This window comes from Oncorhynchus mykiss, chromosome 6, assembly GCF_013265735.2.
Source record: "Oncorhynchus mykiss isolate Arlee chromosome 6, USDA_OmykA_1.1, whole genome shotgun sequence".
NCBI lineage: Eukaryota > Metazoa > Chordata > Actinopteri > Salmoniformes > Salmonidae > Oncorhynchus > Oncorhynchus mykiss.
In genome coordinates, this window is record NC_048570.1 from 45872819 (window position 1) to 45878377 (window position 5559).

At 41.8% G+C, this 5559-nt stretch overlaps 1 pseudogene; it reads left to right on the forward strand.

Annotated features, from left to right (window-relative positions):
- LOC110526902 lies at positions 1–891 on the forward strand (annotated as a pseudogene).
- Positions 892–5559: the final 4668 nt, after the last annotated feature.

Below are 5559 nucleotides of genomic sequence, written 5' to 3' on the forward strand. Positions count from 1 at the left end.
ATGGCGGATGGGGACAATGGGAGTGAGGGCGGTGGTGGCGGGTTTCAGCACTACTAGCGGGATCAGGAGACCCAAGAGCTATCCTTGAAGCGGCTGGACATCCAGAACAAATGATTCTACCTGGATGTAAAGCAGAATGCGAAGGGCAGGTTTATCAAAATCGCAGAGGGGGGCTCGAAAAGTCGACCGACCCTTTCCATGTCAATCGCCGCGGAGTTCCGTGACTACCTGGGGGATTTCATAGATCATTACACCCAACTTGGGCCTAGAAGCCCCGAGCAATTCGCTCAGTCATCCGGCGGTGGATGACAGTGAGCCTTTAAGAGTCCGTTCCTGGTTCGAGAGAACAGAAAATACTACCCCGATCTGAAAGAGAACCAAAGGGGGAGGGGGGGTTCTCCGGATCAGGCAGACCATCAACCGAGGACCTGGGTTCAGAGTAGGAGGTGGCGGAGTCCCCGGTGGCATGAAATACAGACAAATCATCACCCTCCCGACAAGGGTTTAATAGACTTCCATGACGCGCTTGCCAAGCATATAGACAATGACGAGGAACTCGCCTATGGTGAAGGAGCAGGGGACTACAGCGAGCTTCCGGAGGGCACCTCTATCATGGTGGACTCCAAACGGTTCTTCTTCGACGTGGGATTCAACAAATACTGAGTTTTTTGGAGGGTGAGCGAAGTCAAACCCAGCAGTAGAAACTCTATCACTATCCCGTTCAAAGCTTGGGGCAAGTTTGGAGGAGCGTTCTCCCGTTATGCCAAAGATATTAAAGACATACAGCAGAGACAGAGGGATAAAATGTTTGAAAAGAGACCAGGAGGAGCAGGAGAAAAGTCAGAGGTAGACCATGCAGATGCCGGCTGTGCAGTCAAGCTGTTAACGTGAAGCAAAGCTTGGATAGAAGAACTACTACTTTGTGCATGACGAATTTAACTTAAATGATAAAAAACAACGAAGTAAAGTATATTTAACTGAGAAATGCTGTCTATATTAAGAGAGATTATCAAGATTTGTGTTGTAAAATGTTTAGATCCATGGGTTTGTGCTAGCTAAATGAGTAAAGACTACAGCTCATATAACGTTAGCTCTTAGTCTTGACTATGAGATTTCCAATTGATAAAATGAATAAAAATTGTCCATGTAATAACTCCACTCATGTAGCCCAAATCCAGTCTCACAATGTTTCACAACATGACATTTGCCTACTGGTCTCATTACCAAGTAGAATATCTATTTTTAACACTGAAGAACACACTTAGTTCATGTCTATGTGCTATAATAGATAAGAAAGTGAGAAAATATGGTGTGTTGCACAGCAAAGAGATGTGAAGCTCATTTCCCAATACATTGCTGTGTGTTCTATGGCTCTTATTGTTGTATAAATACCCACTGTATTGTTTTGGAAGAATCTGAATCATTCTCCCAACACCAGCCTGGGACACAGAATTGGGCAGACAGAATAGTGAGCAAAACAGCATGGTTTTAGACCGGTTTGTGCTGTCAGTGTCTTGCCAACTCCTCTGTCCAGGCTAAGCAAAACAACTACTCAGACCTGGTTCAGTGACATATACAGGTGAAGTCGGAAGTTTACATATACCTTAGCCAAATTCATTTAAACTCAGTTTTTCACAATTCCTGACATTTAATCCTAGTAAGAATTCCCTGTCCATAGGTCAGTTAGGATCACCACTTTATTTTAAGAATGTGAAATGTCAGAAAAATTGTTGAGAGAATGATTTATTTCAGCTTTTATATCTTTCATCACATTCCCAGTGGGTCAGAAGTTTACATAGACTCAATTAGTATTTGGTAGCATTGCCATTAAATTGTTTAACTTGGGTCAAATGTTTCAGGTAGCCTTCCACAAGCTTCCCACAATAAGTTGGGTGACTTTTGGCCCATTCCTCCTGATAGAGCTGGTGTAACCGAGTCAGGTTTATAGGCCTCCTTGTTTGCACATGCTTTTTCAGTTCTGCCCACAACTTTTCTATAGGATTGAGGTCAGGGCTTTGTGATGGCCTCTCCAACACATTGACTTTGTTGTCCTTAAGCCATTTTCCCACAACTTTGGAAGTGTGCTTGGGGTCATTGTCCGTTTTGAAGACCCATTTGCGACCAAGCTTTAACTTCCTGACTGATGTCTTGAGATGCTGCTTCAATATATCCACATAATTTTCCTCTCTCATGAAGCCATCTATTTTGTGAAGTGCACCTGTCCCTCCTGCAGCAAAGCACCGCAACAACATGATGCTGACACCTCCGTGCTTTACGGTTGGGAAGGTGTACTTCAGCTTGCAAGCCTCCCCCTTTTTCCTACAAACATAACGATAATCATTATAGCCAAACAGTTCTATTTTTGTTTCATCAGATCAGAGGGCATTTCTCCAAAAAGTACGATATTTGTCCCCATGTGCAGTGGTGATCCTAACTTCCTAGGACAGGGAATTTTTACTAGGATTAAATGTCAGAAATTGTGAAAAACTGAGTTTAAATGTATTTGGCTAAGGTGTATGTAAACTTTTGACTTCAACTGTACATACTTTATTAATGTAGATTGAAAATAACTGGATAGGTGTAAACAACATGGCTATAGCTGCAGCTTGCCTTCTGGTATGCTAGGTGGAATATTCAACACTGCTTATACCTATTCAACAATTTCAGATCTACAGTTCCTAGACTAGGGGGAAGCATCTAGGGGTTGTTTCTGAACAATAGTGACCATCAGGGTGTCAGAGGCAAAGGGTGTGTGTAATATGGTTGTCAGGGTATGTGTGTGGTTGTCTAAGGTGTGGAGGAAATCGAACAGCAGGCAGCTGTACTTCTCCCTTTGTCAATGTGTGTGTCCCAAATGGCACCCTATTGCCTACCAGGTCACATAGGGCTCTGGTCAAAATGTTCTGGTCCAATACGTAGTGAATAGGGTGCCATTTGGGATATTCTCAGTAGGCGTCAAGCAGATGGAAGGTGAAGTGATACTGCTGGGAGAACATAAATGAAAGTCCATAAACTGTGTCCCAAATTCTATTCCCTATAGTGTACTATTTTGACTAGAGCCCTATGGCTCTGGTCAGAAGTAGTGGACTATATAGGGAATAGGATGGCATTTGGGACATCCCCTGTCCTGACATGATGACTGTAAAGGCCGTAAAGTTGTGGAATCAAGTTGTGGTTTAATAAAGTACAGTCATATTTGACATGTTTTATGTAATGTACTTTAACTCTCATTGATATCAGAGAGATAAGTGATGGTCAAGCAATGGATGATTAGGGCAGTGTCCCAAATGGAACCCTCACTACATAGGGAGCCATTTGAGACGCAACCTAGACGCTCATGACAGAGTGAGCGGGCCAGGTTAGGAATTTAAAGGTATTGCATGGTCAATCCGACATCTGCATTGGCTGGGAAACGTCCTCTGCAGAAGTCAGGGCATTCATACTTATTGTACTTTGTGAAGCAGTGCAAAGCTGTTGAGTAGAGCTGTTGTCAAGGAAGTGAGTTTGTATTTATACAGGACCTCCCGCCCCATCTACCGCTAACCAGTCATGTCAATACGGAGCCCTCTGCATTTTTTTTTACAAAATTTGGGAGGAGCACGGTGTTGTGAAACGGAGCTCAACTTGGACTCTGCATTCCTCAGGAGGCTCCTCTAGAGACACTTCTGTATTGACAACTGCCATGGGAAGTGATTTCGGTGGGAGTAGAGTGAAGTCAATTTAGCAATTTCCCCACTAATGGTTAAAATTAGGGAATGGGAAGCTGATCGTAGAACTTTACCTAGGGGAACAGCTTGGAAATATTCCATTGTGACACAATTAGCAGATTTTTAGCAGCTTCTGAGAAAAGTGCTGTTTTTAGCACTGACACTCACAGTTAGTGATTTATTTATTGATGACAGCTGTATGGGAATTAATCACAATCAAGAATAAGAAAACAAGTTCTCTTTCAACTACTTGTTTCGATGTATCCCTATGGGAAATAGTTATATTTGCCTAAGTTCAAAGAACCAATCACATACAGTACCAGTCAAAAGTTTGAACACACCTACTTATTCCATGGTTTTTCTTTATTTTTACTATTTTCTACATTGTAGAATAATAGTGAAGACATCAAAGCTATGAAATAACACATATGGAATCATGTAGTAACCAAAAATAGTGATAAACAAATCAAAATATATGTAATATTTGAGATTCTTCAAAGCAGCCACCCTTTGCCTTGACAGCTTTGCACACTATTCACATTATCTCAACCAGCTTCATGAGGTAGTCACCTGGAATGCATTTCACTTGTGCCTTGTTCATTTGTGGAATTTCTTTCCTTCTTAATGTGTTTGAGCCAATCAATTGTGTTGTGACAAGGTAGGGGTGGTATAAAGAAAAAAGCCCTATTTGGAAAAAGACGAAGTCCATATTAGCGCAAGAACAGCTCAAATAAGCAAAGATAAACTATAGTCCATAATTTCTTTAAGACATGAAGGTCAGTCAATGTGGAACATTTCAAGAACTTTTAAAGTTTCTTCAAGTGCAGTCTCAAAAACCATCAAGTGCTATGATGAAACTGGCTCTCATGAGGACCGCCACAGGAAAGGAAGACCCAGAGTTACCTCTGCTGCAGAGAATAAGTTCATTAGAGTTACCAGCCTCAGAAATTGCAGTCCAAATAAATGCTTCACAGAGTTCAAGTAAAAGACACATCTCAACATCAACTGGTCAGAGGAGACAGTGTGAATCAGGCCTTCATGGTCAAATTGCTGTAAAGAAACCACTACTAAAGGACACCAATATGAAGAAGAGACTTGCTTGGGCCAAGAAACACGAGCAATAGACATTAGACCGGTGTAAATCTGTCCTTTGGTCTGATATGTCCAAATGTGAAATTTTTGATTCCAGCTGCCGCGTCTTTGTGAGACGCAGAATAGGTGAACGGATGATCTCATGGATACAAGATGGCGCCGACAGATAGGGCAGATCTGCTTCAGGCTCCTAAGCAACTTTGCAGTATTTAGTTTATATATATATATATATATATGTATATATATATATATATATATATATATATATATATATGCCTTATTATATTAGCCCAGGAATAATTTTGTGTTATTACATACAGCCGGAAATAACTTTTGGATATCAAAGCGGCATAACTCACCAGCATTACGACCAGGAATATGACTTTTCCGAATTGAATCTTTGAACTGATTCCAGAGGCTGATCCAAAACACTGCCGGCTGAGAAGAGAAATTCGGAGTGGACTTCTTGTCCGACTCAGGAGGCGCGCACACCGGAGTATATTACTCGTTAATGTTCTGTCTCTGGATAATAAAGTAAACGAGCTCAGGGTGAGAATCTCCTTCCAGAGAGACATGAGGGATTGTAACATACTCTGTTTCACGGAAACATGGCTCTCTCCGGATATACCGTCTTTGTCCATACAGCCAGCTGGGTTCTCAGTATATCGCGCTGACAGGAATAAATTACTCTCCAGGAAGAAGAAAGGTGGGGGTGTATGTTTCATGACTAACCACTCATTGGGTGATTGTGATAACATAC